We start from the raw sequence: 20,502 nt of genomic DNA on the forward strand, positions 1-20,502 counted from the left end.
TCTTTTCATATGCAGACGAGGGTTGAAGCCAACTTTGACCCACTGCTTGGATGACATCACCATATGCAAATCCATCTGCGGCAGGCCTTCCCCCAGGAATGCTTGCACTAGTTGTTGCATTTGGTTTGTTGTTTGGGGGTGCTTCAGTATTAGGCAGCCTTCTGCCCTCCATGTTCATCTGAAAATATGTGTTCTCCCTGCAGTTGTTATCCCCAGATGAGAGTTCCCTTGTGCTGCCTCAGTTGAATCTCCTTTACTTGACAGAGATGTGCCTGAGCAGCGGCCCTCCCCAGCTCTATCCCAAATCATACTTATTTTGCATAGGAGATACCATGGTCATGAAGATTATTCTCCCAGGGTGAGGTTCATTCATTGCATTCTGGGTATGCTGACCCCTGTGATTTCCCCAAATGTGGGAAACTCGACTGCTTTATTTGTGGTAGTGGGGGACTGTGTTTGTGTTTTCCTCTGGTCAGCTCTGGTAAAAGTCAGATTTCTTTGTTTCAGATCTTCCTCTAGCCTTGTTCTTCTTTCGAGAGTTCCCTTGTGCTGCCTCAGTTGGATCTCCTTCACTTGACAGGGGGGTGCCCGAGCAGCGACCCTCCCCAGCTCTAGCCCAACTCCTACTTACCTGCCAGGTGAGATACTATGATCATGAAGGTGCTTCTCCCAGGGCAAGGCTCACCCATTGCACTCTGGGTGTGCTGCCCCTGCGATTTCCCCAAATGTGGGAAACTTGACTGCATAATTTGTGTTTCCCCTGGTCGGCTCTCGTATAATTCAGATCTCTTTGTCTCAGGTCTCTCTCCAGCCTAGTTTGCTGTCTGTTTCCACTTCTCTTTTCTTTAGCCGCTCCCTTCTATACCCTTGTGCACTATCCTGACTTCTCCTCCCGTCTGCTTACTTTGTGCCTTCCAATGCACAATGCAAACTACAGGTAGTGCTGCAGGGCCCACACCCTTTTACTTGCCTTACAGAGCAGCTCTGGAGCTGTTACAGTGCCCAGCTGCTGCAAGAAATCAGCTTGAATGCTTCAGGGGATGGGGCATGGCCAACATGAGCCCCACACCAAAGGAGGGTGGAGGAGTTTAATGCGAACTAGGGGTCATCCAAGCACCGCAAAAGGCCGCCAAGCCCTGCACGCCCCTTTTCTCTTTTCATATGCAGATGAGGGTTGAAGCCAACTTTGACCCACTGCTTGGATGACATCACCGTATGCAAATCCGTCTTCTGCAGAACTTCCCCCAGGAATGCTTGCACTAGTTGTTGCATTTGGTTTGTTGTTTGGGGGTGCTTCAGTATTAGGCAGCCTTCTGCCCTCCCATGTTCATCTGAAAATATGTGTTCTCCCTGCAGTTGTTGTCCCCAGATGAGAGTTCCCTTGTGCTGCCTCAGTTGAATCTCCTTTACTTGACAGAGATGTGCCTGAGCAGCGGCCCTCCCCAGCCCTATTCCAAATCATACTTATTTTGCATAGGAGATACCATGGTCATGAAGATTGTTCTCCCAGGGTGAGGTTCATTCATTGCATTTTGGGTATACTGACCCCTGTGATTTCCCCAAATGTGGGAAACTTGACTGCATTATTTTTGGTAGTGGGGGACTGTGTTTGTGCTTTCCTCTGGTCAGCTCTGGTAAAAGTCAGATTTCTTTGTCTCAGATTTTCCTCTAGCCTTGTTCTTCTTTCGAGAGTTCCCTTGTGCTGCCTCAGTTGGATCTCCTTCACTTTACAGGGGGGTACCCGAGCAGCGACCCTCCCCAGCTCTAGCCCAACTCCTACTTACCTGCCAGGTGAGATACTATGATCATGAAGGTGCTTCTCCCAGGGCAAGGCTCACCCATTGCACTCTGGGTGTGCTGCCCCTGCGATTTCCCCAAATGTGGGAAACTTGACTGCATAATTTGTGTTTCCCCTGGTCGGCTCTCGTATAATTCAGATCTCTTTGTCTCAGGTCTCTCTCCAGCCTAGTTTGCTGTCTGTTTCCACTTCTCTTTTCTTGAGCCGCTCCCTTCTATGCCCTTGCGCACTATCCTGACTTATCCTCCTGTCTGCTTACTTTGTGCCTTCAAACGCACAATGCGAACTACAGGTAGTGCTGCAGGGCCCACACCCTTTTAGTTGCCTTACAGAGCAGCTCTGGAGCTGTTACAGTGCCCAGCTGCTGCAAGAAATCAGCTTGAATGCTTCAGGGGCTGGGGCAGAGCCAACATGAGCCCCACACAAAAGGAGGGTGGGGGTGTTTAATGCGAACTAAGGGTCATCCAAGCACCGCAAAAGGCCGCCATGCCCTGCATGCCCCTTTTCTCTTTTCATATGCAGATGAGGGTTCCAGCCAACTTTGGCCCACTGCTTGGATGACATCACCGTATGCAAATCCGTCTTCTGCAGACCTTCCCCCAGGAATGCTTGTACTAGTTGTTGCATATGGTTTGATATTTGATGGTGCTTCAGTATTAGGCAGCCTTCCACCCTCCCATGTTCATCTGAAAAGATGTGGTCTCCCTGCAGTTGTTGTCCCCAGACGAAAGTTCCCTTGTGCTTCCTCAGTTGAATCTCCTTAACTTGACGGGGGAGGGGCTGCCCGAGCAGCCACCCTCCCCAGCCCTATCCCAACTCATACTTATTTTGCATATGAGATCTCTTGATCATGAAGATTGTTCTCACAGGGTGAGGTTCATCCATTATATTTTAAAATAGGAAGGTACAAATTACATATTTGAATTGCATCTATGTGTTGGATTCAAATGTCCCCCCCCCCCTTCCTTTCTCAATTGTGCCCGTCAGCAGCTATTCTAAGGTTGCTGCCAATGGGTGTGACACATTAATTTCTTCTGTGGGGTACACTGGACTCCACAAGGATTCACATTGGTGTGTAGAGTAGGATCTTGATCTGAGGCACCAACCGGCTCAAAGCTTTTGACTGTTCCCAAGAAGCTCAGTGCATTCTCCTCTATAACCCCGCTTCCATGAACAGGGAGCTCAGTTTGTAGTTGGTGCCTTCAGTAGCAGGCCACTTAACAGGGGCCTGCCTCAGGCAGCCTATTCTTAGCTATTAATTTTGACAAGAAAAGAAGAACTTGTTTTATGAGAATCTACAAGGGCTGCAGCAGGCTAGGTCTAATAGACATCTTTACTGCAGCTTCATCACTCCCAGCGGCGCTGTATACTCCCGTGCCCTGGTTGCTGGGTCACTGCAGCGGAGGCTCCGGTTTCTTCCTAAGGTCAGTCACACACACACCGCCCTTCCGGATCACGAGGCCGCTGATGAAGGGGAGCGTGGCCGTAGGGGGTGGACCGTGTGCGCACTGTCGTGGACACTGATTACTGGGCAGCCGCTCCACTAGCCACCAGGTACAGTTAAGGAGCACAGGTCTGGGGGTTTTTCTCCTATATTAAACCAATTTTGTACTGCCCGCAGCGCATTGTGATAGGTAATAGGGCCTGATTCAGGTTGGATTGCAATCACAATAAGCGATCCAACTGCAAAAATTGCTAAGAGCATACGCATGTGCCTGCATTTTCTGCGGCACCCCGCAGAGAATGCGATCGCCTCTGCCTGTCAATCGGGGCAGGGGGGGAGAGGGGGGTCAGCAACACTCCATTTCCAAGTCAGGGATGGAGCGGTGCGGGGGCAAGGCTTCAAAATGGGGTCTGCAATGGAGGAGACACAGGGGGCGTGGTCACAGCGGCTGTATGACATCACATTCAGCCGCTGTGATCACAAAAATGGTGGCGGCTTCCTGCGCGCACATACAGTCTGCACCAGCAGGAGGCTACACCATTTTTTATGATCACGCTGAACTGCAGTGCGACTGCAATTACAGCATGGTCAAGAAGGGAGGCGTCATGCTGGGTGGCCATTAGAGATGAGCGGGTTCGGTTCCTCGGAATCCGAACCCGCCCGAACTTCACCCTTTTTTGCACGGGTCCGAGCAGACTCGGATCCTCCCGCCTTGCTCGGTTATCCCGAGCGCGCCCGAACGTCATCATCCCGCTGTCGGATTCTCACAAGACTCGGATTCTATATAAGGAGCCGCGCGTCGCCGCCATTTTCACACGTGCATTGAGATTGATAGGGAGAGGACGTGGCTGGCGTCCTCTCCGTTTAGATTAGAAGATAGAGACGAGTGACATTTGATTTACTACTAATTTGGGGAGCAGTTGAACTTGTCAGGAGTACTCAGTAGTGCAGAGTTTTGCTGATAGTGACCACCAGTTTTATTATTTATAATCCGTTCTCTGCCTGAAAAAAAACGATACACATACCATATATGTGCTCAGCCTCAGTGTGCTGCATGATATATCATCTATGTATATCTGACTGTGCTGAGTGCTCACTGCTCACACAACTTAATTGTGGGGGAGACTGGGGAGCAGTTATAGCAGGAGTACAGTGCACACTTTTGCTGCCAGTGTGACCACCAGTATATTGTCTGCCTGAAAAAGTTAAACACTCCTGTGGTGTTTTTTTTTTTTATTCTATAAACGCATTCTGCTGACAGTGTCCAGCAGGTCGGTCATACATTATATTATATAAATATTTACCTGCAGTAGTGTTATATTTTTTTTTCATCTCTATCATCTTTATCATCTCTATATTAGCAGACGCAGTACGGTAGTCCACGGCTGTGGCTATCTCTGTGTCGTCAGTGCTCGTCCATAATTGTATACCTACCTACCTGTGGTGGGTTTTTTTTTTCTATCTTCTTCATACTAGTAGTTTAGGAGTCTGCTGACAGTGTCCACCAGGTCCATCATTATATTATATACCTACAGTAGTAATATATTTATTATATTATCTATACTAGCAGACGCAGTACGGTAGTCCACGGCTGTGGCTATCTCTGTGTCGTCAGTGCTCGTCCATAATTGTATACCTACCTGTGGTGGGGTGTTTTTTTTCTATCTTCTTCATACTAGTAGTTTAGGAGTCTGCTGACAGTGTCCACCAGGTCCGTCATTATATTATATACCTACAGTAGTAATATATTTAGTATATTATCTATACTAGCAGACGCAGTACGGTAGTCCACGGCTGTACCTACCTCTGTGTCGTCACTCGTCCATAATTGTATACCTAACTGTGGTGGGGTTTTTTTTTCTATCTTCTTCATACTAGTAGTTTAGGAGTCTGCTGACAGTGTCCACCAGGTCCGTCATTATATTATATACCTACAGTAGTAATATATTTAGTATATTATCTATACTAGCAGACGCAGTACTGTAGTCCACGGCTGTACCTACCTCTGTGTCGTCACTCGTCCATAATTGTATACCTACCTGTGGTGGGGTTTTTTTTTCTATCTTCTTCATACTAGTAGTTTAGCAGTCTGCTGACAGTGTCCACCAGGTCCGTCATTATATTATATACCTACAGTAGTAATATATTTAGTATATTATCTATGCTAGCAGACGCAGTACGGTAGGCCACGGCTGTGGCTATCTCTGTGTCGTCAGTGCTCATCCATAATTGTATACCTACCTACCTGTGGTGGGTTTTTTTTTCTATCTTCTTCATACTAGTAGTTTAGGAGTCTGCTGACAGTGTCCACCAGGTCCGTCATTATATTATATACCTACAGTAGTAATATATTTAGTATATTATCTATACTAGCAGACGCAGTACGGTAGTCCACGGCTGTACCTACCTCTGTGTCGTCACTCGTCCATAATTGTATACCTACCTGTGGTGAAGTTTTTTTTCTATCTTCTTCATACTAGTAGTTTAGCAGTCTGCTGACAGTGTCCACCAGGTCCGTCATTACATTATATATACCTACAGTAGTTATATATATTTTTTTTTATATCATTAATTATCATCTCTATACTAGCAGACGCAGTACGGTAGGCCACGGCTGTGGCTATCTCTGTGTCGTCAGTGCTCGTCCATAATTGTATACCTACCTACCTGTGGTGGGGTTTTTTTTTCTGTCTTCATCATACTAGTAGTTTAGCAGTCTGCTGACAGTGTCCACCAGGTCCGTCATTATATAATATATACCTACAGTAGTTATATATATATTTTTTTTATATCATTAATTATCATCTCTATACTAGCAGACGCAGTACGGTAGTCCACGGCTGTAGCTACCTCTGTGTCGTCAGTCACTCGTCATCCATAAGTATACTAGTATCCATCCATCTCCATTGTTTACCTGAGGTGCCTTTTAGTTGTGCCTATTAAAATATGGAGAACAAAAATGTTGAGGTTCCAAAAATAGGGAAAGATCAAGATCCACTTCCACCTCGTGCTGAAGCTGCTGCCACTAGTCATGGCCGAGACGATGAAATTCCATCAACGTCGTCTGCCGAGGCCGATGCCCAATGTCATAGTACAGAGCATGTAAAATTCAAAACACAAAAGATCAGTAAAAAAAAGGACTCAAAAATCTAAATAAAAATCGTCGGAGGAGAAGCGTAAACTTGCCAATATGCCATTTACCACACGGAGTGGCAAGGAACGGCTGAGGCCCTGGCCTATGTTCATGGCTAGTGGTTCAGCTTCACATGAGGATGGAAGCACTCAGCCTCTCGCTAGAAAAATGAAAAGACTTAAGCTGGCAAAAGCACAGCAAAGAACTGTGCGTTCTTCAAAATCACAAATCCACAAGGAGAGTCCAATTGTGTCGGTTGCGATGCCTGACCTTCCCAACACTGGACGTGAAGAGCATGCACCTTCCACCATTTGCACACCCCCTGCAAGTGCTGGAAGGAGCACCCGCAGTCCAGTTCCTGATAGTCAGATTGAAGATGTCAGTGTTGAAGTACACCAGGATGAGGAGGATATGGGTGTTGCTGGCGCTGGGGAGGTGAGGTGGTTTGTTTAAGTCAGGCACCCGGGGAGACACCTGTTGTCCGTGGGAGGAATATGGCCATTGACATGCCTGGTGAAAATACCAAAAAAAACTGCTCTTCGGTGTGGAAGTATTTCAACAGAAATGCGAACAACAGGTGTCAAGCCGTGTGTTGCCTTTGTCAAGCTGTAATAAGTAGGGGTAAGGACGTTAACCACCTCGGAACATCCTCCCTTATACGTCACCTGCAGCGCATTCATCATAAGTCAGTGACAAGTTCAAAAACTTTGGGCGACAGCGGAAGCAGTCCACTGACCAGTAAATCCCTTCCTCTTGTAACCAAGCTCACGCAAACCACCCCACCAACTCCCTCAGTGTCAATTTCCTCCTTCCCCAGGAATGCCAATAGTCCTGCAGGCCATGTCACTGGCAATTCTGACGAGTTCTCTCCTGCCTGGGATTCCTCCGATGCATCCTTGAGTGTAACGCCTACTGCTGCTGGCGCTGCTGTTGTTGCTGCTGGGAGTCGATGGTCATCCCAGAGGGGAAGTCGTAAGACCACTTTTACTACTTCCACCAAGCAATTGACTGTCCAACAGTCCTTTGCAAGGAAGATGAAATATCACAGCAGTCATCCTGCTGCAAAGCGGATAACTGAGGCCTTGGCATCCTGGGCGGTGAGAAACGTGGTTCCGGTATCCATCATTACTTCAGAGCCAACTATAGACTTGATTGAGGTACTGTGTCCCCGGTACCAAATACCATCTAGGTTCCATTTCTCTAGGCAGGCGATACCGAAAATGTACACAGACCTCAGAAAAAGACTCACCAGTGTCCTAAAAAATGCAGTTGTACCCAATGTCCACTTAACCACGGACATGTGGACAAATGGGGCAGGGCAGACTCAGGACTATATGACTGTGACAGCCCACTGGGTAGATGTATTGACTCCCGCCGCAAGAACAGCAGCGGCGGCACCAGTAGCAGCATCTCGCAAACGCCAACTCTTTCCTAGGCAGGCTACGCTTTGTATCACCGCTTTCCAGAATACGCACACAGCTGAAAACCTCTTACGGCAACTGAGGAAGATCATCGCAGAATGGCTTACCCCAATTGGACTCTCCTGTGGATTTGTGGCATCGGACAACGCCAGCAATATTGTGCGTGCATTATATCTGGGCAAATTCCAGCACGTCCCATGTTTTGCACATACCTTGAATTTGGTGGTGCAGAATTATTTAAAAAACGACAGGGGTGTGCAAGAGATGCTGTCGGTGGCCAGAAGAATTGCGGGACACTTTCGGCGTACAGGCACCACGTACAGAAGACTGGAGCAACACCAAAAACGCCTGAACCTGCCCTGCCATCATCTGAAGCAAGAAGTGGTAACGAGGTGGAATTCAACCCTCTATATGCTTCAGAGGATGGAGGAGCAGCAAAAGGCCATTCAAGCCTATACATCTGACCACGATATAGGAGGTGGAATGCACCTGTCTCAAGCGCAGTGGAGAATGATTTCAACGTTGTGCAAGGTTCTGCAACCTTTTGAACTTGCCACACGTGAAGTCAGTTCAGACACTGCCAGCCTGAGTCAGGTCATTCCCGTCATCAGGCTTTTGCAGAAGAAGCTGGAGACATTGAAGGAGGAGCTAAGACAGAGCGATTCCGCTAGGCATGTGGGACTTGTGGATGGAGCCCTTCATTCGCTTAACCAGGATTCACGGGTGGTCAATCTGTTGAAATCAGAGCACTACATTTTGGCCACCGTGCTCGATCCTAGATTTAAAACCTACGTTGTATCTCTCTTTCCGGCAGACACAAGTCTGCAGGGGTTCAAAGACCTGCTGGTGAGAAAATTATCAAGTCAAGTGGAACTTGATCGGTCAACAGCTCCTCCTTCACATTCTCCCGCAATTGGGGGTGCGAGGAAAAGGCTCAGAATTCCGAGCCCACCCGCTGGCGGTGATGCAGGGCAGTCTGGAGCGACTGCTGATGCTGACATCTGGTCCGGACTGAAGGACCTGCCAACGATTACGGACATGACGTCTACTGTCACTGCATATGATTCTCTCACCATTGAAAGAATGGTGGAGGATTATATGAGTGACCGCATCCAAGTAGGCACGTCAGACAGTCCGTACGTATACTGGCAGGAAAAAGAGGCAATTTGGAGGCCCTTGCACAAACTGGCTTTATTCTACCTAAGTTGCCCTCCCACAAGTAGTACTCCGAAAGAGTGTTTAGTGCCGCCGCTCACCTTGTCAGCAATCGGCGTACGAGGTTACTTCCAGAAAATGTGGAGAAGATGATGTTCATTAAAATGAATTATAATCAATTGCTCCGTGGAGACATTGACCAGCAGCAATTGCCTCCACAAAGTACACAGGGAGCTGAGATGGTAGATTCCAGTGGGGACGAATTGATAATCTGTGAGGAGGGGGATGTACACGGTGATGAATCGGAGGATGATGATGAGGTGGACATCTTGCCTCTGTAGAGCCAGTTTGTGCAAGGAGAGATTAATTGCTTCTTTTTTGGTGGGGGTCCAAACCAACCCGTCATTTCAGTCACAGTCGTGTGGCAGACCCTGTCACTGAAATGATGGGTTGGTTAAAGTGTGCATGTCCTGTTTATACAACATAAGGGTGGGTGGGAGTGCCCAAGGACAATTCCATCTTGCACCTCTTTTTTCTTTCATTTTTCTTTGCGTCATGTGCTGTTTGGGGAGTGTTTTTTGGAAGGGCCATCCTGCGTGACACTGCAGTGCCACTCCTAGATGGGCCAGGTGTTTGTGTCGGCCACTTGGGTCGCTGAGCTTAGTCACACAGCTACCTCATTGCGCCTCTTTTTTTCTTTGCGTCATGTGCTGTTTGGGGAGTGTTTTTTGGAAGGGCCATCCTGCGTGACACTGCAGTGACACTCCTAGATGGGCCAGGTGTTTGTGTCGGCCACTTGGGTCGCTGAGCTTAGTCACACAGCTACCTCATTGCGCCTCTTTTTTTCTTTGCGTCATGTGCTGTTTGGGGAGTGTTTTTTGGAAGGGCCATCCTGCGTGACACTGCAGTGCCACTCCTAGATGGGCCAGGTGTTTGTGTCGGCCACTTGGGTCGCTGAGCTTAGTCACACAGCTACCTCATTGCGCCTCTTTTTTTCTTTGCGTCATGTGCTGTTTGGGGAGTGTTTTTGGAAGGGCCATCCTGCGTGACACTGCAGTGCCACTCCTAGATGGGCCAGGTGTTTGTGTCGGCCACTTGGGTCGCTGAGCTTAGTCACACAGCTACCTCATTGCGCCTCTTTTTTTCTTTGCGTCATGTGCTGTTTGGGGAGTGTTTTTTGGAAGGGCCATCCTGCGTGACACTGCAGTGCCACTCCTAGATGGGCCAGGTGTTTGTGTCGGCCACTTGGGTCGCTGAGCTTAGTCACACAGCTACCTCATTGCGCCTCTTTTTTTCTTTGCGTCATGTGCTGTTTGGGGAGTGTTTTTTGGAAGGGCTATCCTGCGTGACACTGCAGTGCCACTCCTAGATGGGCCAGGTGTTTGTGTCGGCCACTTGGGTCGCTGAGCTTAGTCATCCAGCGACCTCGGTGCAAATTTTAGGACTAAAAATAATATTGTGAGGTGTAAGGTGTTAAGAATAGACTGAAAATGAGTGGAAATTATGGTTATTGAGGTTAATAATACTTTGGGATCAAAATGACTCCCAAATTCTATGAACAAGGGAAAATGTCATCATCCCGCTGTCGGATTCTCGCGAGATTCGGATTCCATATAAAGAGCTGCGCGTTGCCGCCATTTTTACTCGTGCATTGAAGAGAGAGCGGAGAGGACGTGGCTATGTTCTCTCAGTGGAAATCTCAATATCAGTGCTCAGTATCAGTGGATACTTATTGCTGCTCAGTAATACTAGTAGTGTGTCTCTCCTGCTCAGTGTCAGTTCTCAGTAGTATCCTCATCAGTGCTCAGTATCACTGCTCATTGTCTTGTGCTGCATTGTTGTGCTCAGCATACTACAGTACATTACTAATAGTCCAGTGCTGCATCTTGCTGCTCAGTGTCAGTTCTAGTATCCTCATCAGTGCTCACTATCACTGCTCATTGCATTGTGGTGTTCTGTATACTACAGTAACATAGTAATATAGTAACATATAGTAACATAGTTTTTGAGGTTGAATAGAGGCAAATTGCCCATCGTGTTCAACCTGTTTTAAGTTGTGATGATTCTACATACTTGCTTAATAATGTATTATGACTAGTTAGCTACTACAACTCATGTTACCCCCGGATTAACCATGTTGATATTTTAAGTATTATAAACTTGGATAGCTTTTTCATTCAGAAATGTATCCATTCCTTTTTTAAATCCAATTACAGAGTCCGCCATTACCACCTTCCCTGGCAGGGAATTCCACATCCTGATTGCCCTAACAGTGAAGATCATAGTATCTCACCTGGCAGGTAAGTAGGAGTTGGGCCAGAGCTGTGGAGGATTGCTGCTCGGGCACCCCCTGTGAAGTGAAGGAGATCCAACTGAGGCAGCACAAGGGAACTCTCGAAAGAAGAACAAGGCTAGAGGAAGATCTGAGACAAAGAAATCTGACTTTTACCAGAGCTGACCAGAGGAAAGCACAAACACAGTCCCCCACTACCACAAATAATGCAGTCGAGTTTCCCACATTTTGGAAATCACAGGGGTCAGCATACCCAGAATGCAATGAATGAACCTCACCCTGGGAGAACAATCTTCATGACCATGGTATCGCCTATGCAAAATAAGTATGATTTGGGATAGGGCTGGGGAGGGCCGCTGCTCAGGCACATCTCTGTCAAGTATAGGAGATTCAACTGAGGCAGCACAAGGGAACTCTCATCTGGGGACAACAACTGCAGGGAGAACACATATTTTCAGATGAACATGGGAGGGCAGAAGGCTGCCTAATACTGAAGCACCCCCAAACAACAAACCAAATGCAACAACTAGTACAAGCATTCCTGGGGGAAGTTCTGCAGAAGACGGATTTGCATACGGTGATGTCATCCAAGCAGTGGGCCAAAGTTGGCTGGAACCCTCATCTGCATATGAAAAGAGAAAAGGGGCATGCAGGGCATGGCGGCCTTTTGCGGCGCTTGGATGACCCTTAGTTCGCATTAAACACCCCCACCCTCCTTCGGTGTGGGGCTCATGTTGACAATGCCCCAGCCCCTGAAGCATTCAAGCTGATTTCTTACAGCAGCTTGGCACTGTAACAGCTCCAGAGCTGCTCTGTAAGGCAAGTAAAAGGGTGTGTAGTTTGCATTGTGCATTGGAAGGCACAAAGTAAGCAGACAGGAGGAGAAGTCAGGATAGTGCACAAGGGTATAAAAGGGAGGGGCTCAAGAAAAAAGAAGTGGAAACAGACAGCAAACTAGGCTGGAGAGAGACCTGAGACAAAGAGATCTGAATTATACGAGAGCCGACCAGGGGAAACACAAATTATGCAGTCAAGTTTCCCACATTTGGGGAAATCGCAGGGGCAGCACACCCAGAGTGCAATGGGTAAGCCTTGCCCTGGAAGAAGCACCTTCATGATCATAGTATCTCACCTGGCAGGTAAGTAGGAGTTGGGCTTGAGCTGGGGAGGGTCGCTGCTCGGGCACCGCCCTGTCAACTGAAGGAGATCCAACTGAGGAAGCACAAGGGAACTCTCGAAAGAAGAACAAGGCTAGAGGAAGATCTGAAACAAAGAAATCTGACTTTTACCAGAGCTGACCAGAGGAAAACACAAACACAGTCCCCCACTACCACAAATAATGCAGTCGAGTTACCCACATTTGGGGAAATCACAGGGATCAGCATACCCAAAATGCAATGAATGAACCTCACCCTGGGAGAACAATCTTCATGACCATGGTATCTCCTATGCAAAATAAGTATGATTTGGGATAGGGCTGGGGAGGGCCGCTGCTCAGGCACATCTCTGTCAAGTAAAGGAGATTCAACTGAGGCAGCACAAGGGAACTCTCATCTTGGGACAACAACTGCAGGGAGAACACATATTTTCAGATGAACATGGGAGGGCAGAAGGCTGCCTAATACTGAAGCACCCCCAAACAACAAACCAAATGCAACAACTAGTGCAAGCATTCCGGGGGGAAGGCCTGCAGCAGATGGATTTGCATATGGTGATGTCATCCAAGCAGTGGGTCAAAGTTGGCTTCAATCCTCATCTGCATATGAAAAGAGAAAAGGGGCGTGCAGGGTATGGCGGCCTTTTGCGGCGCTTGGATGACCCCTAGTTCGCATTAAACACCTCCACCCTCCTTTGGTGTGGGGCTCATGTTGACAATGCCCCAGCCTCTGAAGCATTCAAGCTTATTTCTTACAGCAGCTTGGCACTGAAACAGCTCCAGAGCTGCTCCGTAAGGCAAGTAAAAGGGTGTGGGCCCTGCAGCACTACCTGTAGTTTGCATTGTGCATTGGAAGGCACAAAGTAAGCAGACAGGAGGAGAAGTCAGGATAGTGCACAAGGGTTAGCTGAACACACTAACCGATTGCGCCACAGAGACACTTTGCAAAAAGTATATACTGACAAAGACTAATAAGCATTCATCTAGAACGTTTCCTAGAAAAACTTTAAAAAGTCAATAATCTGGAGAGTGTTTGTAAGATGTTTCTTCCAGCAACCAATGAAGAAACACATTGGTACTTTCGCATGATGAGTGAGTGCTTCAGGATCTCTTGCACTTACATGTGCAGCAGAGTACTGCAATGGAAGCATGCTGGGTCCATAACCCAGAGGTAGGCAGATTGAAACTATCCTTTGCTATATGCATTTTTTTGTTGTTCATTAAAGTAATCCAAAACTGGGATTGATATTTTAGCTTTTATTTTTACTTAAAGTACAATAACTTTTACCATTTTAATTTGTTTTAATAGTATATTGACAGTATTGTTTTCTTTCAAAAATCCACTTAATTTTCTTTACCCTATTATTAAAATGGTAATTGACAAAAACAAACTACATTGTCACCAGAAGGGCAATACAAAATGTACAAGTGATATATTAAAATCATCTTTCCAGCTTGAATTTCAATGATGCATTGGGGCAACGATTTTGTGCGAAACATCTTCACCCTTAAATAAAGATTTTCTTAATTCCTTACCTGTGTGCTAATTAGATATCACCTTGTTTTCACATTAAACAGACTTCCACATGAGAAAGCAGCAAGGATGCAGTGGCGTTAATGTTTCCTGGTGTCAACCTGTATTATTTCAGTAGATATTGAAATGAGGATGCATCTTGCTGCCTTTCCAATGAAGCAAGTTTAATTTAGTAATAGGTGAAAAACCATCCCTACAAATATGTTAATCAGATACTTGGCTTTGTGGACACTTTTCAGAGAACAAATTAGTTAGCATAAAAATAAAGCCAGAAAATGAAGAGCTGTTTAATCACTCAATTGGATTTTTCTGCCAGCATTTTTCTTTTTCTCTGCAACCCACTGCTAAATTGTGCTTCCTAGCTGTTTTTATAAAATCACTGAATCAAATCTAACTCTGATTACATCAGAGAAGGCCAGGTACCCTACACCATAACAGGGGGTTTCGAAATTTTGACTTGTCTACTTAAATATCACCAAAATCTGATCACCAGGTCAATTACATCCCTGGGTGGGATTGAACCACCAACCTTTTGATTAATAGCTGAACACACTAACCGATTGCGCCACAGAGACACTTTGCAAAAAGTACATACTGACAAAGACTAATAAGCATTCATCTAGAACGTTTCCTAGAAAAACTTTAAAAAGTCAATAATCTGGAGAGTTTTTGTAAGATGTTTCTTCCAGCAACCAATGAAGAAACACATTGGTACTTTCGCATGATGAGTGAGTGCTTCAGGATCTCTTGCACTTACATGTGCAGCAGAGTACTGCACTGGAAGCATGCTGGGCCCATAACCCAGAGGTAGGCAGATTGAAACTATCCTTTGCTATATGCATTTTTTTTTTGTTCATTAAAGTAATCCAAAACTGGGATTGATATTTTAGCTTTTATTTTTACTTAAAGTACAATAACTTTTACCATTTTAATTTTTTTTAATAGTATATTGACAGTATTGTTTTCTTTCAAAAATCCAATTAATTTTCTTTACCCGATTATTAAAATGGTAATTGACAAAAACAAACTACATTGTCACCAGAAGGGCAATACAAAATGTACAAGTGATATATTAAAATCATCTTTCCAGCTTGAATTTCAATGATGCATTGGGGCAACGATTTTGTGAGAAACATCTTCACCCTTAAATAAAGATTTTCTTAATTCCTTACCTGTGTGCTAATTAGATATCACCTTGTTTTCACATTAAACAGACTTCCACATGAGAAAGCAGCAAGGATGCAGTGGCGTTAATGTTTCCTGGTGTCAACCTGTATTATTTCAGTAGATATTGAAATGAGGATGCATCTTGCTGCCTTTCCAATGAAGCAAGTTTAATTTAGTAATAGGTGAAAAACCATCCCTACAAATATGTTAATCAGATACTTGGCTTTGTGGACACTTTTCAGAGAACAAATTAGTTAGCATAAAAATAAAGCCAGAAAATGAAGAGCTGTTTAATCACTCAATTGGATTTTTCTGCCAGCATTTTTCTTTTTCTCTGCAACCCACTGCTAAATTGTGCTTCCTAGCTGTTTTTATAAAATCACTGAATCAAATCTAACTCTGATTACATCAGAGAAGGCCAGGTACCCTACACCATAACAGGGGGTTTGAAATTTTGACTTGTCTACTTAAAGATCACCAAAATCTGATAACAAGGTCAATTAAGTCCCTGGGTGGGATTGAACCACCAACCTTTTGGTTAAAAGCCTTACACACTAACTGATTGCGCCACCGCGACACTTTGCAAAAGTACATACTGACAAAGGCTAATAAGCATTCATCTAGAACGATTCCTAGAAACATTTTAAAAAGTCAATAATGTGGAGAGTTTTTGTATGATGTTTCTTCCATCAACCAATGAAGAAACACATTGGTACTTTCCCATGATGAGTGAGTGCTTCAGGATCTCTTGCACTTACATGTGCAGCAGAGTACTGTAATGGAAGCATGCTGGGTCCATAACCCAGAGGTAGGCAGATTGAAACTATCCTCTGCTATATGCATTTTTTTTTTGTTAATTAAAGTAATCCAAAACTGGGATTGATATTTTTGCTCTTTTATTTTTACTTAAAGTACAATAACTTTTACCATTTTAATTTGTTTTAATAGTATATTGACAGTATTGTTTTCTTTCAAAAATCCAATTAATTTTCTTTACCCGATTATTAAAATGGTAATTGACAAAAGCAAACTACATTGTCACCAGAAGAGCAATACAAAATGTACAAGTGATATATTAAAATCATCTTTCCAGCTTGAATTTCAATGATGCATTGGGGCAACGATTTTGTGAGAAACATCTTCACCCTTAAATAAAGATTTTCTTAATTCCTTACCTGTGTGCTAATTAGATATCACCTTGTTTTCACATTAAACAGACTTCCACATGAGAAAGCAGCAAGGATGCAGTGGCGTTAATGTTTCCTGGTGTCAACCTGTATTATTTCAGTAGATATTGAAATGAGGATGCATCTTGCTGCCTTTCCAATGAAGCAAGTTTAATTTAGTAATAGGTGAAAAACCATCCCTACAAAGATGTTAATCAGATACTTGGCTTTGTGGACACTTTTCAGAGAACAAATTTGTTAGCATAAAAATAAAGCCAGAAAATGAAGAGCTGTTTAATCAGTCAATTGGATTTTTTTGCCAGCATATTTCTTTTTCTCTGCAACCCACTGCTAAATTGTGCTTCCTAGCTGTTTTTATAAAATCACTGAATCAAATCTAACTCTGATTACATCAGAGAAGGCCAGGTACCCTACACCATAACAGTGGTTTTCGAAATTTTGACTTGTCTACTTAAATATCACCAAAATCTGATCACAAGGTCAATTACGTCCCTGGGTGGGATTGAACCACCAACCTTTTGATTAATAGCTGAACACACTAACCGATTGCGCCACAGAGACACTTTGCAAAAAGTACATACTGACAAAGACTAATAAGCATTCATCTAGAACGTTTCCTAGAAAAACTTTAAAAAGTCAATAATCTGGAGAGTTTTTGTAAGATGTTTCTTCCAGCAACCAATGAAGAAACACATTGGTACTTTCGCATGATGAGTGAGTGCTTCAGGATCTCTTGCACTTACATGTGCAGCAGAGTACTGCACTGGAAGCATGCTGGGCCCATAACCCAGAGGTAGGCAGATTGAAACTATCCTTTGCTATATGCATTTTTTTTTTGTTCATTAAAGTAATCCAAAACTGGGATTGATATTTTAGCTTTTATTTTTACTTAAAGTACAATAACTTTTACCATTTTAATTTTTTTTAATAGTATATTGACAGTATTGTTTTCTTTCAAAAATCCAATTAATTTTCTTTACCCGATTATTAAAATGGTAATTGACAAAAACAAACTACATTGTCACCAGAAGAGCAATACAAAATGTACAAGTGATATATTAAAATCATCTTTTCAGCTTGAATTTCAATGATGCATTGGGGCAACGATTTTGTGAGAAACATCTTCACCCTTAAATAAAGATTTTCTTAATTCCTTACCTGTGTGCTAATTAGATATCACCTTGTTTTCACATTAAACAGACTTCCACATGAGAAAGCAGCAAGGATGCAGTGGCGTTAATGTTTCCTGGTGTCAACCTGTATTATTTCAGTAGATATTGAAATGAGGATGCATCTTGCTGCCTTTCCAATGAAGCAAGTTTAATTTAGTAATAGGTGAAAAACCATCACTACAAATATGTTAATCAGATACTTGGCTTTGTGGACACTTTTCAGAGAACAAATTAGTTAGCATAAAAATAAAGCCAGAAAATGAAGAGCTGTTTAATCATTCAATTGGATTTTTCTGCCAGCATATTTCTTTTTCTCTGCAACCCACTGCTAAATTGTGCTTCCTAGCTGTTTTTATAAAATCACTGAATCAAATCTAACTCTGATTACATCAGAGAAGGCCAGGTACCCTACACCATAAGAGGGGGTTTGCAATTTTGACTTGTCTACTTAAATATCACCAAAATCTGATCACAAGGTCAATTACGTCCCTGGGTGGGATTGAACCACCAACCTTTTGATTAATAGCTGAACACACTAACCGATTGCGCCACAGAGACACTTTGCGAAAAGTATATACTGACAAAGACTAATAAGCATTCATCTAGAACGTTTCCTAGAAAAACTTTAAAAAGTCAATAATCTGGAGAGTGTTTGTAAGATGTTTCTTCCAGCAACCAATGAAGAAACACATTGGTACTTTCGCATGATGAGTGAGTGCTTCAGGATCTCTTGCACTTACATGTGCAGCAGAGTACTGCACTGGAAGCATGCTGGGCCCATAACCCAGAGGTAGGCAGATTGAAACTATCCTTTGCTATATGCATTTTTTTTTTGTTCATTAAAGTAATCCAAAACTGGGATTGATATTTTAGCTTTTATTTTTACTTAAAGTACAATAACTTTTACCATTTTAATTTTTTTTAATAGTATATTGACAGTATTGTTTTCTTTCAAAAATCCAATTAATTTTCTTTACCCGATTATTAAAATGGTAATTGACAAAAACAAACTACATTGTCACCAGAAGAGCAATACAAAATGTACAAGTGATATATTAAAATCATCTTTCCAGCTTGAATTTCAATGATGCATTGGGGCAACGATTTTGTGAGAAACATCTTCACCCTTAAATAAAGATTTTCTTAATTCCTTACCTGTGTGCTAATTAGATATCACCTTGTTTTCACATTAAACAGACTTCCACATGAGAAAGCAGCAAGGATGCAGTGGCGTTAATGTTTCCTGGTGTCAACCTGTATTATTTCAGTAGATATTGAAATGAGGATGCATCTTGCTGCCTTTCCAATGAAGCAAGTTTAATTTAGTAATAGGTGAAAAACCATCCCTACAAATATGTTAATCAGATACTTGGCTTTGTGGACACTTTTCAGAGAACAAATTAGTTAGCATAAAAATAAAGCCAGAAAATGAAGAGCTGTTTAATCACTCAATTGGATTTTTCTGCCAGCATTTTTCTTTTTCTCTGCAACCCACTGCTAAATTGTGCTTCCTAGCTGTTTTTATAAAATCACTGAATCAAATCTAACTCTGATTACATCAGAGAAGGCCAGGTACCCTACACCATAACAGGGGGTTTGAAATTTTGACTTGTCTACTTAAAGATCACCAAAATCTGATAACAAGGTCAATTAAGTCCCTGGGTGGGATTGAACCACCAACCTTTTGGTTAAAAGCCTTACACACTAACTGATTGCGCCTCCGCGACACTTTGCAAAAGTACATACTGACAAAGGCTAATAAGCATTCATCTAGAACGATTCCTAGAAACATTTTAAAAAGTCAATAATGTGGAGAGTTTTTGTATGATGTTTCTTCCATCAACCAATGAAGAAACACATTGGTACTTTCCCATGATGAGTGAGTGCTTCAGGATCTCTTGCACTTACATGTGCAGCAGAGTACTGTAATGGAAGCATGCTGGGTCCATAACCCAGAGGTAGGCAGATTGAAACTATCCTCTGCTATATGCATTTTTTTTTTGTTAATTAAAGTAATCCAAAACTGGGATTGATATTTTTGCTCTTTTATTTTTACTTAAAGTACAATAACTTTTACCATTTTAATTTGTTTTAATAGTATATTGACAGTATTGTTTTCTTTCAAAAATCCAATTAATTTTCTTTACCCGATTATTAAAATGGTAATTGACAAAAGCAAACTACATTGTCACCAGAAGAGCAATACAAAATGTACAAGTGATATATTAAAATCATCTTTCCAGCTTGAATTTCAATGATGCATTGGGGCAACGATTTTGTGAGAAACATCTTCACCCTTAAATAAAGATTTTCTTAATTCCTTACCTGTGTGCTAATTAGATATCACCTTGTTTTCACATTAAACAGACTTCCACATGAGAAAGCAGCAAGGATGCAGTGGCGTTAATGTTTCCTGGTGTCAACCTGTATTATTTCAGTAGATATTGAAATGAGGATGCATCTTGCTGCCTTTCCAATGAAGCAAGTTTAATTTAGTAATAGGTGAAAAACCATCCCTACAAAGATGTTAATCAGATACTTGGCTTTGTGGACACTTTTCAGAGAACAAATTTGTTAGCATAAAAATAAAGCCAGAAAATGAAGAGCTGTTTAATCAGTCAATTGGATTTTTTTGCCAGCATATTTCTTTTTCTCTGCAACCCACTGCTAAATTGTGCTTCCTAGCTGTTTTTATAAAATCACTGAATCAAATCTAACTCTGATTACATCAGAGAAGGCCAGGTACCCTACACCATAACAGGGGTTTTCGAAATTTTGACTTGTCTACTTAAATATCACCAAAATCTGATCACAAGGTCAATTACGTCCCTGGGTGGGATTGAACCACCAACCTTTTGATTAATAGCTGAACACACTAACCGATTGCGCCACAGAGACACTTTGCAAAAAGTACATACTGACAAAGACTAATAAGCATTCATCTAGAACGTTTCCTAGAAAAACTTTAAAAAGTCAATAATCTGGAGAGTTTTTGTAAGATGTTTCTTCCAGCAACCAATGAAGAAACACATTGGTACTTTC

The 20,502-nt window shown here is 43.2% G+C and overlaps 7 non-coding genes across 7 annotated transcripts; 4 read left to right on the forward strand and 3 right to left on the reverse strand.

The window, feature by feature from the left end:
- Positions 1 to 307: 307 nt before the first annotated feature.
- On the forward strand, positions 308 to 471 carry LOC135033664 (U1 spliceosomal RNA). Its single transcript, XR_010229007.1, has one exon. It is a non-coding gene; the product is annotated as a U1 spliceosomal RNA (small nuclear RNA).
- A 152-nt stretch (positions 472 to 623) lies between these two features.
- Positions 624 to 786, forward strand: LOC135033578 (U1 spliceosomal RNA). The gene has a single exon (XR_010228931.1). It is a non-coding gene; the product is annotated as a U1 spliceosomal RNA (small nuclear RNA).
- Positions 787 to 1,460: 674 nt separating this feature from the next.
- On the forward strand, positions 1,461 to 1,624 carry LOC135033615 (U1 spliceosomal RNA). The gene has a single exon (XR_010228965.1). It is a non-coding gene; the product is annotated as a U1 spliceosomal RNA (small nuclear RNA).
- A 152-nt stretch (positions 1,625 to 1,776) lies between these two features.
- Positions 1,777 to 1,939, forward strand: LOC135033579 (U1 spliceosomal RNA). The gene has a single exon (XR_010228932.1). It is a non-coding gene; the product is annotated as a U1 spliceosomal RNA (small nuclear RNA).
- A 9,471-nt stretch (positions 1,940 to 11,410) lies between these two features.
- LOC135033669 (U1 spliceosomal RNA) lies at positions 11,411 to 11,573 on the reverse strand. Its single transcript, XR_010229011.1, has one exon. It is a non-coding gene; the product is annotated as a U1 spliceosomal RNA (small nuclear RNA).
- A 655-nt stretch (positions 11,574 to 12,228) lies between these two features.
- LOC135033603 (U1 spliceosomal RNA) lies at positions 12,229 to 12,391 on the reverse strand. Its single transcript, XR_010228954.1, has one exon. It is a non-coding gene; the product is annotated as a U1 spliceosomal RNA (small nuclear RNA).
- Positions 12,392 to 12,543: 152 nt separating this feature from the next.
- On the reverse strand, positions 12,544 to 12,707 carry LOC135033656 (U1 spliceosomal RNA). Its single transcript, XR_010228999.1, has one exon. It is a non-coding gene; the product is annotated as a U1 spliceosomal RNA (small nuclear RNA).
- Positions 12,708 to 20,502: the final 7,795 nt, after the last annotated feature.

Source organism: Pseudophryne corroboree, unplaced genomic scaffold, assembly GCF_028390025.1.
Source record: "Pseudophryne corroboree isolate aPseCor3 unplaced genomic scaffold, aPseCor3.hap2 scaffold_574, whole genome shotgun sequence".
In the NCBI taxonomy this organism is placed as follows: Eukaryota; Metazoa; Chordata; class Amphibia; order Anura; family Myobatrachidae; genus Pseudophryne; species Pseudophryne corroboree.